Below are 18089 nucleotides of genomic sequence, written 5' to 3'. Positions count from 1 at the left end.
CCAGTCATGAAACCATGTATTAAAACATCGAAAGACAGCACCAGGCTTGCGGGCAGAGGATGAAAAAGGTGATCATGGAGTGGTGCATACTGTAACTCTGTGATGTGATATCTACATGGATAACAGAAGTTGTAACTGTTATAAAAAAATTTTGACCTAAGTATACCTGAGAACTTTAGGAAAGTTAATTTCTAGAAGCCAAAGTTACACACTGTGCCTGTCTAGTTTTTAAACTTAGTCATGTGATTCCAGACTTACCAGGCAGATATATAAAGAATACTAAAAGAACCTCTATATAATAGGAAACACTAAAAAAATTATATTTGACTGAATCTTCAGAACTACAACTTTCCTCCAGCTGATAATTCTCAATGAGGAAAAGACATAAATTTAGATAAAGGTTTGTCTTTTCTGTTTTCCCATCATTCTTCACTGGAGACAAAATGAATTCAGAATATTTTCTCCATGCTTTGCCCTGTCTGTCTTGCATTAGATTTTAGTAACAGAGATGAACTTCTAATGGGTAACCCCAGTGGGAATGAAGATATACCATTCAAAGATGAAAACTTCAGAGTCAGAAAGTGAGGGGGTTTTTCTACTGTATATGATATTTTATACACATTTATATAATAGCTTTAAAATATCATAATGTGTATTCATATAAACATTTAGGGAATTTTTCAAAGCAGCTTTTTTATTATTGTGAATTGAATTTTTATGATTTTAGCTGCATCATATATTTCTTCACTGTTTGCTCTTGAAATACATGTTACATTCTGTTGTTAGTGCTTGTATGTTTTTTAGGTCATAGTTTATTACTAGTTTTTCTTTCTTAGATTCATAGAGGATGAGGTCTGGATGAAAGTAAAACACTTTAATAAAAATACTTTTGCTAATCTTAAGATTTAATAATAGAAAGTGTTAGCTTCCGCTATGAGTGCACCCTAATAAGGTGTACAGGGTACTATGTAGTCTGCTCTTCTGCCAGTGGTTTTCATACACTAACAACTTGTAACATGGGAAACAGCATCCAAGGTAGAAGTATGTAATTTCGTAGTGGAAATTTAGATCTTGGTGTGCTATTTGGGACTGACTAGACAACTTCAGTGGGAGAATTTACTTAAGCCAGAAACATGTCCCTAGAGTAGGGAGTTATTTATGGTAATGTCAGCTGAAAGGCTCTCTTCAAACTTTAGTCTGCCACTTTATGCGGTTCCCAAAAGAAAGCAGTTGAGACTTCGTGAGAAGAAGGATGGAAATATATTCTCTGAAAATCCTGGTGTTCATTCTCCTTTTTGACTATCGTTAAACATCCTGTTTCAAGCCTTCTTCACCATGTCTTTTAGAAAAGCAACAGTCGTCAGACTGAAACATACAATATTAAACGGTGAGATTTTTTTTCCCTCCTCAAAATAGACAGGTAGGTAGATTCTCTGGTTCTCTTTCCTTACTACGTTTGTACTCTAACAGAAGACAATAAAACATTTATATCCCAAAGACTATTTAAGTATTGAGATGGCCACAGGTAAGTAAAAGATGTGAGAAAAAATCAACATAATCCAAGAATTCTTGATCTGAGCTTCTGCATGAGGATGTGTTTCCCCTGATTCTGCCTTATACAGTTGTCTGACAACTGGTGACACAACTTCCTCGCTTCCATCTGAGGCTCAAAGCATGATTCCTGTTTCAGGCTACATGTTTTTCTTATTAGTCTATGTGCATTTTAAATACTTTATGAACAGGTATGTACATGGAAGAACACAACACAAGCACATGCTTGCTATAAGAGAAGATGACTATACCTATTATCACTAAGATGTGAAGGATAAGAACCGTAAAATGTAACAGTTCACTGAACAGTCCTGACATCACACACTGTATTTTTCCAGAGTTTTTATTTCCATGGTATCTAGATTTATTACATGTATTGAATAAGCATCTGGAGTACATTATGTGTTATCATGTTTTGTTTTGTTTTGTTTTGTTTCAACCAAAAGGAAACCAGATCATGCTCTCTGACACCACGCCATGAAGAAACAAAAACTGAGAACAAATAAAATATTTGCTCCAAAACACTCATGTACATGCCTCTGTACTGAACCTGACAAAAATAAAAATAAGAACTGAAAGAGGAGTTATGATCTGTTATAATTCAAATAGTTAAACACATACCTATGTTAAAACAAAAAACAACCAAAAAATAGGTGCCAGGTGCCCTCTCCTTCACTGAACTCTGCTGCCACTATTGATGTTTTCCAGGTTACTTGCTACTTGGAGTTTTGCAGTCAGTCATTTAATTTAAAAATACTTTTTTTATAGTGAAAAACCTAGTGACAGTTGTCCCTGCCCATGGCAAAGGGGGTTGGACTAGATGATCTTTAAGTCTTTTCCAACCAAACCATTCCCATTCTATAATTCTATAATTCTGTTATTCCATACTTCCTTTTTTGTAAACATTCCCAAACTGTTTTCTTTTTTGGCTTTTGGTTTTAAGTTGGGGTTTTTTTGTTGGCTTCTGTGTCTTCAGATAACCTGCAAACACCACGCATTTAAAAAAAGAAAAAAAAAAAGTGAATTAAACATATTTTAGTGGTTGTTATTAAAAAAAACCCCACAACTTGATTTTGTCTTGAAAGCAATTAAATACCTATGATACAATATAAGTATACTCTTACTGGTTAAAAGATCTCCTTTCAGTTTAGTTACAGGTGTCTTAAATTATTCAACAAGAAATCTACCAACAGTTTACATGTGATACACAAAGCATTTATCGTTCTGTCTTCCATTGTCCAGTCTCCTCCACTGGCTAGACTGTAAGGAGGCACACATACACCTAAAATTTTCGACAATGAATGATGAAAGATCCTTCAAATTTCCTGCTTTCAACCTTTTAGCTACATATTTGTTTCCTTCAGCTCTCATTTACATAATAGTGAATAGTGTCTTACTTTGGACTTGTAAATCACCTTACATCTCAGAAGCTCAAGGCAAGTTCAATGTGCCTCTCTTGAAACCCATAAAACTCGCGTTACTCAACCTGAAATCTCAGCAGCTGTATGTGAAATGAGAGCAACTCACTGGGATAGCGGGGGAAAACAGAGCAAAACAAAACCCCTGTTACATAATTCCAGCCAAGTGGAGCAGAGCTTTTAGACACTACCACAATACAAATAAGAAGTTAACCAGAGAAATAATGTCTTAAGAAATGAGGAAAAGGAAGCATAGAATAAAAATGCCGTGCACCCTCTGAGAGTACACTGCAGAATTCAGAGCACTTTCAAGCGTATCCAAACCTTTTAGTTTGTTCAGAAAGCTTGTGCTGAGCTCTGAAGTACTGTTGAGTGGTTTTGCTGTGATAAAACCTGATAACCCTGCCCTCAACATTCTGATTTTAAACAAACAAATAAATAATAATGATACAGGAGAAAAGCATCATAGGCTGCTATTTGTTCTATTGAAATTGAATAATTGTCTTTAATCTTAAGATTACCCTACAAATAAGATATCTCGGGGGAGGGGGCATCTCCTTTTATCTTATTTAACTTATTTTATCTAGTAATTTATTGAAGGAGAATGTAGGGAAAATGATAGGATGGTTCACATGTCGTTTCTGGTTCTCCCATCAAAACAGAAGAATAAAAAAAAGGATGATATATTACACATAAAAATAGAGTATTTCAGACTTTTATTCAAGATTTCAAGGTATTATTCTTCATGTTTCATTTTACATATAGAACACAGAGAGATATGAATATTAAAAATGAAGAAACAAGAAAGTGCATCTTGATAAAACAGCTCTTACTCTGAATTTATAGTAAACTTATCTAGAAAATAACAATCCTGGGACATGAGATACTACCTCGCTTTAATGAAAATAGTGGTCAGGTGACCAGATATCCTTGGATGCTTAGATCTATACACTGCTCAGAACTGTCAAATAATTCTCTCACACTCAATAATTCAGGGATATGAAATCTAATTTCTTCTGTAGACATGTCTCCTATTATACATATTTTTCAATAGATCACATTATGAAAGGGGGGAAGGGGGTAGTGGTGGCTGCATTTCAAAAGAAACCTGGCCATATAAAACCATGTCTAACATGTCTAACATTGAACATAGTTCCCCATCTTCTGTGTAGTTGGATTTGATTTTGAATCATGTTTCAGAGACATGCATTTTGAAGGTAAAGTGCCAGCCTGCTTTCATACAGAACACAAGGGAATTCTCGATAGAACTATAATTTAAGACAAATCAGAGTACATCAATAAAAAAGCAAAATATACTTTATTTCAGTCTCCTTGTCTTTGTCTTCATTAGAAAAACAACGTCATAGTCACAAAACCACAGCCTTCCTATGAAGTTACAATGCCAAAAGAAATCGTCACTCATTCCAGTAAACAGCATGAAGGTGTATTAGTGAACCTTGTTTAATGCACTAATGTATTCTCATATTAGAGATTTCTGTGGGCATAACCAACTGTGTTGCACAAAGGTACAGTGATGGATATGCTCCTAGCATGAAGAATACATGCATGTTTGAAAATGAAGTAACTTTTAAACGCAACCTATTTATTTGCAGTCAGATGGAAATAACCATCATATATGACTGTATAGCTGAGACTATTCCTTTGGTATGCTCCACAAGAATTTCAGTCCAAAAGAATACATAAAAAAAACCCCTCAAACAAAAAAAAAACACTGCAATTGACTACATGGATCCCATTACTCATTTTTCAAATCTTGCACAAAACAAGATTAATGGCTGCAAGTAGACCAGTTTAGGCTCCAAGAAAGTTCAGGTTTCCTATTGTGTAAAATGGGGGCTTCAGTCTGAAAAGTAAGAAAGTGAGATTCCTAAAATCATCTCTGTATTGGAACAAAAACCAGTTTAAACTCAGCCTTTGACTCCTAGACTACGCTTTTTTTTAATAGTATGATAAGGGAAAAACAAATAAAACAAACAAAAAAACAGTGGTATTCCTTAAAATGAATTTGTGTGTCCCAAGATGTCATTGGAAAAAGGGAATTACGGTGGATATGATCCAACAAGATCCACATGCAGTAGGGATCAGAGAATTTTTCTTTAGCAGAAATATTTAATGCAATCTGATTGCTTTTTTCTTCCTAAGAATTGTAGCATACAGACTAAACTGAGTCTCCGAAAACCTGGGCAGCCCTGATACATCTATTATTGTAAATTCATAGCACAGTCCTTGCTTGTGGTGACAGACTATGTTTTCTAAATGAATGAGGTGGTCAAGTCCTCTGATGTATCACTGAGTACACTGGATTTCAAACAGTAATAATTTAGGCAGACCTGTTGTCCATATTCATGCAGGAAATCAAACAAGATAATTCCAGTTGTACTTTGTGAATTTCAGAAAACAACCGATGAAGTACTCAGTGATTAGTCTCCCTCTGAGACTGGTACAAGATATTTAAAACAGTTGCTAAGACTTCTTTTACTCATCCTGACCGTTAATGACATGATTACTGCTGCACCTATGTAGCTTTCCTTTTTATACATTAGTTTTCATAAAGAGCAGGCCAATTACATACCATTAGAAAGTCTCCCAAATGTTAAAGTCAGGTATATTTTAGTTATTTGTTTTGCTATAGTAAGTCCCCATCTGAAAAAGGTATCACTTCACTTTAGAAAACAGACTTAAATAACTTTTTGTAGATTGAATTGCAGCTTTGACATACTATTTATAATTTTGTGGAAACACGTACACTCCCCAAAGATTCCAGTGACTGCCCTTAAAATAATATCAATACATATGGTCTATTTCAGTATAAAAAGAGTTTACTGATGACAAACTCCCTCCCTTTTTAGGAGAGGAAATGAAAAATAATTTCTGCCTAATCATCGATTTTAAAAGTCCATTGGACTTTAACCCCTAAAAAAAAGAAGTTTTGAAAGCTGTCATTCTGGCTATATAATTTTTTGCCCCCAACAACTACATTTTAAGTACTAAATTTAACTTTAATGGAATTCTCTTTAAAGAATGTGGGGGAACATGAGGAATGGGGAATAACAACAAAACGAACACATACTCCAGTGAAACATGAATATATACTCATTTAAATGCAGCATAGAACAAAGCTTGTTTTACTCTCCCAGTGCTGTTTCTACTATGAAATAAATTAATATGGCAGTTTCCTTCTCACTAGTGAAAATAAAATTGGTTCTTTCACAAATAAACTGCCTGTATATTTAAAAAGGAACTAATTCCTCACACACAGATAGTGTTTGTACTTCCGCAGATTTTTAAAGCGACACCCTCACCATCATCACTACCATGCAGATCTTCTCTCTCACTGCCCCCCACCCCCCAAAGTCACAGGTTTATTGATGAACCATTTTAATATTATGCTCTTGACACTTTTTTTAGAACATTTTCCTTATAAACAATCAAATTGTTTTTAAGCAAACAACAGCAGACCTTGTGGCAGCAACTTCCCTTTAGCTGTGCGCAGCATTTTCATCAGCACCTTGTTGCAAATCAGCTTTAGTGACTATTGGAACAGCTGTATAGGGAAGGTGAATTTGGCTTCTAACCAAAAAAGTAGGAGGAGGAACATTAGGAAATGAACCCGTCTCACTTGGTCAAAAGCACATCTCATGTTTACTGTGGCCTGTTCCTTGCCATGTTCTACTCATCTAGATCAAGGAATCATTCAAGTTGTGTCATATATGAGTTCAGCAGAGCACCAGTGTTGCCTTCACAGCAGAGAGCAAAAATTCCGCCTGAAATTCCTCCTTGTGCAAGAGTGTGTCCACATCTCCGTTTTGTAGAGATCAATGAAGTGATATCCCACAGACATTCCATTCAACTGGACATGATGTCATGCTGGTAAATGAGAGGGAGCATTGTCACTGACCTTTCTTGAGGAATCCCATTCACAACTGATCCTATCTGCAAGCTACTTACTGCAACAGGAAATGAAAATGCCTCTTCACACTTCTTGAGGACCACGGGATCCCTGTACTCCATGATACTCAAAGTTGTGCAGAGACTGGGAAAATCTCACCATCGAGAATATGCCACCACTACACACCTGCAGGGCCCAACAAGCTGCATGGCTTCATGCTGCTTGGAAAATGAGGGCAAAGGGAAAGAAGCATTCATGTAACTAAAATGCTCTCAGCTAATAGCTTTACTTTCTAGCTAAAGGCAAGGCATCCCAACCTATGCTTGCTAATGTCCATGGGGCTATTGATGAAAACTGGGCAAAGCTCTTCCCAATACCTGTATTTCCCTTCAAGGATCTTTTGTAAAGTCCAGGGTGTGGGTCCTGAAGCAGTGCCAGAGACATAATCTCTGCAAGTAGACAACAGGCAACAACAGCACAGCTAACTCTATTCATTTTACACGTATTTTCTCTTCCTTCCTTTCTTTCAGGCACCTTCCTTTTCCCTGTCTTAATTCATCAAGTCTCCACGTGGATGATTTCTAGTATAATTTTGAAGGACTGCACAAAGTGCATGGATGAAAGCAATCAACATTAAGCAACCTTACGTGAAGAAGTTTGACTATCCCCTTTTAAACCAAAAAAAGGAATTATCCTTCATTTTCAACACTGGATTACATTGTTATCAGTATTTAAAAAAAAAAAAAAGACAAGTTTTTAATGCTATATATTATTCTCGTGGTAGTCTATTTTAAATATTTAAGGATAAATATACTGTTTTTATCATAAAATTCAATGAAGTTACTTATATGATTATATTAATTTTGTTAGCTTTCATTATTCTAAAACATTTCATACAATGCAATAAGACAGAGCAGGTGGAGTCGTTTAATTCTTGTTGCATTTAATAGCTTAGATTATTATGATTTTAAAGCAACTTCCCCCCCCCCCCTTTTAGTTACTGTTAATATAGCACACTTTGTGTGGGAGATCTTCTCTTCTACTTCTTTAACCTGAATGCTAATGTATCTGATGTATCAATGCCATTAAAGCTGCTAGCCATTTTCCAGCCCACATCAGATTTCTTAACTAAATCTATTCACTTAATAACTCATTCCAGGTAGTATCGTGAGTCTATGTCCCCAAAATAAATAAGAATGTAATACATTTTAGACAAAACATTTTCTTATAGGTAGACATAAGCGTACATTCATGCATTTGAATGCTTTGCAAATGACTGCTTTGGGCAGTAAAGAACTCCAAGAAGTGTTTGAAATAAAACAGTCTATTACTTTTGTTACTCAGGCTCAAATGCATCTAATTAGATCACGTGTAACCACAGAGATTAAAAATTTGTCCATTCCACATTCTTCCTTAAAAATAACTGCATATTCAAATTTTTGTAACTAGACAATATTCATTTGAAACAACCTCTTGTTGCTCACACTTTCAGCAGAAGGAAATTTAAAGTGCAGTGGTACCTTAGAATGAACTTCTAAATTAAATAAACTGCCTTGAGATATGAAGCGAAACTAGAGTACTACTGTCAACCAACAACCATCAACTGCTTCATTTCCACATGAAACACAGTGGACAACAGAATTTGCAATGAGTTCTATTGACCACTGAGAAATTATGTCTTATTCTTCCTTTTCTCTTCACTAAAACTTTACTCCTACTTTCAGTCACTCGACAAAAACTTCTAGGGAAAAAATCACCTTTAAGCATATACTTTTGGCTGTAACTTAATCTGCAAAATATTTTGACTTTCAATTACTGACACATACATGTAGGTCATTACAAATGGATTTTGCAAAGAGAATAAAATGAATCTCACATAATCATTTTTTTTCTGTCAGTCCATATGCTACATTTTTGTACGACTCAAAAGAAGATTGTACAGATATTTTACCAGTACAAACTGTATTCCATTTGATTAGCAGTGATTAGAAATACTTGCTGTTGGTTATTTCGAAGTGTTATTTAAATCCTTTGTTCAACCACGTTGTTAGCTACACTGAGGACACCTATGACAGCTCTGAGAACTGGTATAAAAACGTACATTCAAATAAATATCTCTCAAAATTTCCAGATTCAGAAAAAAATCTCACCACTGTCTGACCTTTCAGGACAGAGATCTTGCCTACAGCTAATTTATTAGATAGTTAAGTGGTACTAATGAACTATATATGCAAGGAAAGAACGTGAGCGCAGAGTGAAAAGTAACCACTTAACCCAGATATTTCTTTCGTGCTCTCGACAAGTCCAAAACCAAGAAGAGGAAAGAAGAAAAAGGTTTTATTCATTCGTTCAAGTTTCAGATGACAACTGGATATATGATGACTGTAAGGACTCATATAACTTTGGTACTTCCAGCATTTGCTGTGATTACTGAGGCCTACACAATCTTTTTTCATAAGCTTTGTTAAATTTTTGTAGCATTTGAGAAAAGCATAAATCAATTCTTCCCCCGCCCACTTTTGACAGCAAACCCACTTCTGAATATAATAATAATATTTTTCATAATAGTAGCAAAACAGTGCTTCAGTCTGATCCTTTACTTAAATATAAACTATTCCATACATTTATGAAGCAGGTTTACAACAGCGGAGAAAAGTGAGTTAGGAAGAATATTAGAGATACCTTTTAAAAATCCCTAAATTTTAACTCTTTCCAGTAGATTTTGTAAGCAATCATATTTCAGTGATGTTCTATTATTAAGTACTATACCTGACTAGTCACAATGCAAAAAAAATAAGTAAACAAACTCCTTATCTTAACATTATTATCTTGTTTATTGCTTCTATATTTAGAATACCCAATTGCAAATGAAAAAATATTTTCTTTCTGGATGGGAATCAAACATATCATAAATACAAACCATCCTGATGGATGGTCTCTATTTTAGGTCTTTGCTGTCTACAATGTATTGCACAATACATTCCTGTGAAAAGTTCCAACACAGATCAACAACTTGACATACCCTTGGTGCTCACACAGATTGGAGCAAATTATTCAGTTCAGGGATGTTTCCAGAACACAAAAGGAAGTGGGGGAAAAAAAAAGAAGAGATGTATGTAGCAAGAAGAGGTCAGGGGATCCTGAGAAAAGCAGTGAATATATACACAGACAGACTTCACAGGAGACTGATAAGTTTTTTCTTGGATACCTGGGGTTACTGATATGGAATTTGTTGCAACCCCAAAAGTCAGTGAAGGTTGCTGGATGAAACACAAGACTGGAGGAACAGAACAGCACTAGAAGTACACAGGGATCCGAAGGGCTTATGAACACTAATTACTATGTCTGTGACTATTGCAGAAGTTCCCACCTGTGTAGCTCTAACTGAAGCTAGCTTTAGTGACTCAGAAGGTAACACCTGCGGTACTGTAACTACATCTGTACTTGCATTTATTTTACTTGGAATCTGACTCAAACTTCTGCTTGAAGATGTTAACAGAATATACAACAGGGTCAATAAAAACAACAACAAGAAATTATTCTAGGCCTTAAGAACCATGTGGCAACACACACTAAAATGAACAATTTGTCCTCTTTTGCTTCTTTTTCCTGTCAACACACATGGTCCTTTGCTCTGACAATTTTTTTAATACAAATTTCCTCTTCTCTTTATCTCTCATAGCTATCACAGCTCCAGCACTTCTTCAATAACGAGAGATCTGATGTTAACTAAAAATTGGATCTAATTAATCAGGATCTATAAACCACTAATTCTTTTATATCTGCTCTGAGCTGAGGAAGATAATGTGATTCAGGTAGTCTTTGGCAGCCACCTGAGATCCTGTTTGTACAAGCAGACTGGCTGCTGCTGTCGACAGGAAAATTCTGCTAGTAAGTTAATTTTCTTTAGAAATTTCACCCATAGCTACATAATTTCTATTGAGAAGCAAAAGCAAATGAAAATTTAGCACAAGTTTTGTTGATTTGTTCAACAGTTGCTACAAAGCATGTCAGTTGAGCTAACTGCTCCTTAGCTCTGCCCATGTCTGGTTCATTACTCTGCTCTGTCCTTACAACATGTGTTTAATAAGAAAACAAATTACTACTAGTGACAGAAAATAACAGTAAGTAACCACCTTCAACCACCATCCTCTACTTCCTCACAGCATTATATCAGGATAGGTCTATACCTGTATGTACATGACTATCCTTACATTTGTCAAGCTGCAAAATCATGCCGGGTCATGCATCCACACCTGTATTATGGTAAGCTACTAAAGGTAGCTCTGCAATGCAGTTTTTTGAAACATATTTCCTAATAAGATGTTCAAGTACCATGCAAATTCAAGTAACATATACTTTGTTTATTTTCACTTAAGTGAGAGACCATTTATCACAGACAAGAATATCAGCTGTCAGAACAGTAAGCATACTTTAAAGACTTCTATTTGTAGGTTATCACTGGAAGTAGCCAGGGTTTTCAGATACTACCTGTTCCTCACAGGTACTTTATGCTTCTCTTTCTTCCTACACTAACAATAAAAAATTTGGGGGGATGCAGGGGAAGTAGGGAACAGTCATAACATTCAATGGCTGACGTCTCACATAACAATACTTTATTTTCCTATTATTAAGAAGAATTTTTTTCTCTCTTTTCAGTTTTTCACTATTTCTTATGGTTTCTTCAAGTCATAGGACTATTTAGTAAAGAAAAGAACATCAGTACATTTGCTCAAGTAGGCAGGAAGCTTTTAATGATTCCCAGTTTTCTGCAAGGACAAACTAACCAGAACTCTGGAGATTTCAACAGAGAGGGGGGAACATCAGTCTTGGGGAATACTGTTACACTACATATCTTATACAGAAAAAAATTGAGAGAGGTACTCACAAAAGCCCACTTTGAGAGTGCTAAACTAATTAGACTACAATATACAACTTAAATTAATTTGTTTGTACTACTAAAACTCTGGGGAAATCTGGCTCAGCAATAAAGCCCAGCTGTTACTATTCACTGTATTTTGTTTTCGGAGTCCTTGCAGTTTAGATAATGCTAAATGGATGCAGCTGCAAACTGTTCTGACTAGCAACAGTTTGCACCTGGGGTGAAGTAAAAGTGAGCTGAGCTGATACTATTTCCTCTTTCAGTTTGTAATGTACTTTTTGTGCTTGTACTTTCGTAAGAAAAAAAGCTACTATATGGTTATTAACACTAATCCTAAATAGGAAAAGTTAGTATGAGAAAATATTCTTCCAAGTTCTCCAGTTGGCTGTATAAGATAGTTACATATCAAACTTGATCTCACACACGGGATTCTACCTATTCTACCTTTAAATGAACTCCACTGTGAGAGTCATTTGAAGAATCACAGTGGAATAAGCATACAGTTTTTTAGCTATTTCCTTGTAGAATCATGCATTACTGATTTCCCATGTTTTGCAAACACCAGCAACTGAGACTAAATCCTCTGTCTGGTAACATGAAGAAGTAATTTGAAACTCTACAAACTAGTATTTTATGTTAGTTTCAGTGTTAGTATTTCTGAGTATTGCAGACTTTTCCACCTGCAAGAGCAAGGCAATAAGACATAAAACTAATAAAGACTAATTAAGAGTATATTTAAGTTAGTGAGTCAGAAATTAAGCAGTTTTTCATCCTGTTTCTCCCACCAGAAACTTCTACAGTGTAGATCTTGGCAAAATGGGAACAATTATTAAACAGTAATGCCACTTAGGCATTGGACAGATTAATCAACCTTTCCATTAATTAAAAAAGATTATGTCTCCTTATACCAACAGAGATATTCTTAGATCGCAACTACAAATGTTATTACTGTGCTACTATTTTTCACAAAAGAATACTGTGGTAAGAACCTTGTGCAGCCTTAACACTACATATGTTACAACAAGTCACAGAACTGCTATTTTATTAATCAGACCTTCATCATCACCATGAACGTCAGACTGCTAAAAAGCAGAGAGAAATACATTTGGTGAATCAGGACTGTGGACTTTCAAGGAGAAAATAGAAAAGTAAGAAAGACATACACACAAAAATATATATACATACTTGCTCAACATTAGGCACTAACTTTCGCGAATCAGTCATTCTGTCCAAATTTCAGAGGGGAGAGTGAAAAACAGCCAGTTTACTGAAAGAAGGCAAATACATCCTCCACATCATTGACAAAAGCCTTCATATTTCACAAAGACTGAAGTGGTAGGATGAACTGGGTATGGAGGACACTGTTATTCTGTGTATGTTTTTGTTTTGTAACATGTGAATAGTTCATTAAGATTGTTTACCTATGGAATTACTTGTGTAGTTGTTTGAAGGACTGATGTCCACTTCATCCTCATGGAGGTTAAAACACTACAAAAGTAGCGTACTAGTAGTGTAAGACTACTGGGCAGAGGAAGATGAAGACTAGATCTGTGGAAGGAGTTTGTTTTTCTGCTGTTTGGTGACACAAAATAAGTCAATCATTAATGATTGCAATTTTTAAGTGAGAACTATAGGGACCTTCTTGTTTAGATTTTTTATTTATTTGTTGGGGTTTTTTTGTTTTTGCTTTTTCCCCAGCAGTATAGCCTCTTTTTAAAATGAGTTCTATAAATTGGGCAGTTTGGGAGAAAATAAAGTGACTAATCTTGTTTTTCACATTTTAAGGAAATAAAAATCATTACTTAACTATTAATAGTTGAACTTTACTAGCCAATATTTCATTCACTGAGAAATTTAAAGTTCTAACTCTTAGCTTAAAAAAAAAGGCAATTAAAAATATTATTCAAGCAGTTCTCAGTCATGTGAAATGATTCATTTCCACTTGATTCAGTGGTTTGAATTTTACCTGGTAGCAAGTTCTTTCCAAATCCACTCTCGAATCCTTTCCCTGCCTCAGTTCCCTTCCTCTGTAAATCAGGCAGCCAGCCTGCCAGCTAATACATCAGTGGAAGTCCCACTAATCTTAATTTTTTCAGAACTTTTTTCTTCAAGGACGTATTTGTTATTTGAACAATTTAAAATTAATCAATCTGGGTACACTGCAGAGTACTACCTGGCTCAAGCTGGAGTTTCTATCTCCAGGACCTGCTGCTCCTACTTCTGTCACCTGTAGCAGTATGTGCTCTGCCAACTTCTTCAGTTGACTGGTGTAGCAATCCTCTTTTCATGTTTTATCCACAGATATATTGCAGCCAATACTGAATGGCACACTTATGTAAGAGAAATCTCAGGCAAAAAGTGAAAGCTGTGGCCCTACGGTATACTGGGATGTAGATACAAAATAAATACATGTATTGAATGAGTTAGAATTCTCCAAAATATCTCAAAAGAGACCTTGATCCTTTGTCCTGGTTTTGGTTAAAACAGAACTGATTCTATTTTAGTGAATCTTCCTTACAGCTAAATTCTTCTAAGTAACTGCATTTTTCTGAAATTGGTTGCATGTTTTACACTGTCCACTCCAAAACTGAGAACACCTGATGTTTCTAGTTACACTGAGCTGATGATAGGAAAGGAATGCAGAAGAAGGCCCCTGTTTATAATTATCACTATAGCAGCCAAGGTCACAGACAGAGCTCTTAGGTCCCGCAATTGAGGAGTCGGAAGGTGTTGTACTTGTGGGGAGGGGCAGACAGGACCAGTGACCTGATATTGACAAACACAGTATTCCATGCCATGCATGTCATACTCAGTTTAAAGCTGGGAGATCATGAGGTTCTTGCTCTCTTCATCCATGATCGCCTTCTAAAGAGGACCTTGCTCGTTGTTCTACCTGCAATTCTGATCCAGATTGCCATCCGTGAATTCCGGAGTCCAGCTCCTGTCTGCTGCTGAATCCAGTCTGGGACTTCCTGGTGCTGCCTGGCAGCTGCTGAAGGGATGCCAGTGTATCAGTTTTGTATATTTTACATTATTTCTCTTATTATTAATAGTATTATTAGTGTTATTAGTAAAAATTTTATACTGAATTTGTAAGTCTCTCTCCCTTTTTCTCCTTTTCCCTTCCTCTGGTGGGAGGGCAGGGGTTAATAGAGAGCATCGGTCACTCAGTTTATTGACACCGTGCTTTAGCTCGTGACACCCTTTCCTGTTGACACTTTTCCTCTGAATGGCTCTACATACAATATCTTCTGTGATACCCACTGCTTCCTACCTTAGTTTAGAAGCCTGACGTTTTCAGCTACAATGAATTAGGTTAAAACGGTGGTATCAATATCTAATATTATGTTCAAGTAATATATTCATGAAGATGTACTGGTGTAATGGTTAGAGCATTCACGGAGGAAGCAAATTCTCCCAGAAAGATGGGAGAGTCCTTTAATAGATCTGTATGCTTATTTGGGCTTTTGGATTGTGTGAGTTTTTTTCAGAATTAACTGAACAGGATTTTGTGTTTTATTTTGAAACACAGACGACCTTTGTTTTTTTTGTCAAGGACTCATTAAAAGCCAATGGGGAAGGGCAAAGAAACACTAAACTTCAATTTTGAAAGAAGAATATTTTCAAACTTCGGAGGTTTGGGACTATGAAATCCACCAAGCTCTGAGGCAGTATATTCCTCTTCTAGAAACAGGGAGAAGAGGAATTAAGACATGCCTTCTCTGAAGCGTTCTTAAACTTCTCTGAAGTTTAAGTGACAACCTACTCTGCGGCTATTGTGATATCACAGAAACTTTGAGAATGACAGGCATCTCTGGAGATCGTCTTGTTCAACTCCCCTGCTCATTGCAGAAACAGCTACAGCAGCATGTCAAGGATCTTCTGTAGTTGGGTTTTGTATATCTCCAGACACGAATACTCAGTGACCTCTCTGGGCAACCTCATCCAGTGTTTGACTACCCTCACAGAAAAAAAGTGTTTTCTTGTGTTCAGGAAGAATTTTTTATTTTTAAATGTGTACGCATTGCCTCTTGTCCTGTCTGTGAACACCACTGAGAAGATTCTTCCTCCCTCTCCTTCATTCCCTCATCAGGTGTTCGTACACAATGAAAAGATTGCCTTGAGACTTTCCTTCTCCAGGCTGAATAGTCACAACTCTCTCAGCCTCTCCTCATATAAGCCATCTTTGTGGGCTGTTGCCGGACTTGCCCCAGTAAGTCCATGTCTCTCTTGGACTGGGGAATGCAGAACTGGACAACATAGCACTCCAGATGGAGCCACCCCAGTGCTGAGTACAGAGGAAGGATCACCCTCCTCAGGCTTCTGGCAGCACTCCTCTTAATGCATTCTAGGATCCTGTTGGCCTTCTTTGCTAGGAGGATACCATGAAAGGCCACTTTATAGTCCATCAAGACCCCAAGGTCCTGCTCTGCAAAGCAGCTGTCCATACAGTCAACCCCCCGATTGCATTTGTGCATAGGGTTATTCCACTCCAGGGGGAGGACTTGCATTTCCCTTCACTGAATTTCATGAGATTCTTCACAGCACAGATTTCCAGTATTTCCATGTTTCTCTGAATGCCAGTTCATCCATCTGATAGATCAGCCACTCCTCTCAGTCTTGTATTGTTTGTGGTCTTGCTAAGGGTGCACTATGTCCCATCATCAATAAAGATGTTGAACCTTTAATCAACATCTTTAATAAAGATGATGGCCTAGTATCAACCACTGGGATAAGCTGCCAGTGATATGCCTGCGGCTGAACTTTGTGCTACTGATCCACTCTATGGGCCCAGCTGTTCAGCCAGTTTTCAATACACTTCACTGTCCACTTTTTCTAATCTGTACTTTGTCAGCTTGTCCATGAGGATGGGAGACAGTGCAAAGTCTCAGCTAGAACCCTCAGCACTAGTAGGTGCCACCCATCACACCCCATGGATTTACACATGTCCAGTTTGTTTAAGTTCTCCGTAACTTGGTCTTCCTCCAATGAGGATAAGTCTTCCTTGCTCCAGACTTTCCTTCTGATCTCACAGGCCTAGGATTCCTGAAAGCTAACCTTACTGGTAAAGACCAAGGAAAAGGCAGCATTGATTACCTCTGCATTTTCCATGTCCTGTATCACCATGTCCCCTGCCTCACTCAGCAGTAAGTCCATGTTTTCCCTAGCCTTCCTTTTGCTGTTTATGTATTTTCCTTTCCTGTTAGAATCCCTTGACAGATTCAGCTCCCAATTGGCCTTGGCTTTCCTAACATAGCCGCTACACAATCAAACAACAGGTCATCCTGGGTCACCTTGCTTGATTTGCTACTTGTTGGTATGGACCTTTTTTGAGCTTGGAAGAGGTGAATATCAACCAGCTCTCATGGATCTCTCTTCTCTTCAGGGCCATATCCCATGGCATTTTTTCAAGCAGATCAGTACTTTTTTCATATAAACATTGTTTGAATGGTATATAGAACCTAGTCAACTAATTCAGGACAGTGGATTCTACTTAGATAAAACACCTAAAATTTATATTACTTTACATTACAATAGTAATAATAACAGCAACAACTACAATAATATATCATTTTTGTTTTTCTTAGTATTGTTATTATTTTGGTGGGCAAGACCCTTTGGTTACTTTTTTCATTTCAAGGTGAATTTCATTCAAAATGGATCAGATCAATGAAATACTGTTTCTATTCTCTGCTTATCCTCTGTAATACGCATGCTTTCAATTCTATAAATAAAAGTAGATTATCATCTTCCAGTTCTAGGTCTTTCAGTATCCCATTACTCAAATACACACACACAAATGTGTAGTTAAAACCAATAATACCTTTACAGACTGCATACCACACAAAAAAATCTTAGTGAAAGTGGTAAACTCGAATTTCATTGTGGTGAAGGGAGACAAGCAGGAGAGAATAGCATTTCAGAATGGAATACTGCAGCACAAGGGAGCACTGCCTATAGCAGAGTTGATAATCAGCAAGGAAGAGGACCACACTTTATCACATAGTGCAGCCTGCATGGCACCAAAAGATAGTGCTTTGGTGCCAGACAGTGAGTACAGTGAGCTTGGCAACACAGGAGAGCATTTTTTGTAACAATGCAGACAAGCAAAGTGGCAGCCTCCTTGTTTCCACACAGAATTGATTAAAAAGCTCTGTGCTTGAAATAAATAGTGTTCTGACTTTTTTTTTTTTTTTTTTTGTCAACTGCATACAGAGGTTCTGTTTTGAGTATATCTTTTTGTAGGCCGTTGTCTGGGTGGTTGTTTTGTTGTTCTGTTAATTAAAAGCTGCCAGAAAATACAGGGCTGTAAAATAGACCAATGTAT

This window comes from Opisthocomus hoazin, chromosome 8 (genome assembly GCF_030867145.1).
Source record: "Opisthocomus hoazin isolate bOpiHoa1 chromosome 8, bOpiHoa1.hap1, whole genome shotgun sequence".
In the NCBI taxonomy this organism is placed as follows: domain Eukaryota; kingdom Metazoa; phylum Chordata; class Aves; order Opisthocomiformes; family Opisthocomidae; genus Opisthocomus; species Opisthocomus hoazin.
Note: the sequence above shows the minus strand (reverse complement) of the source record.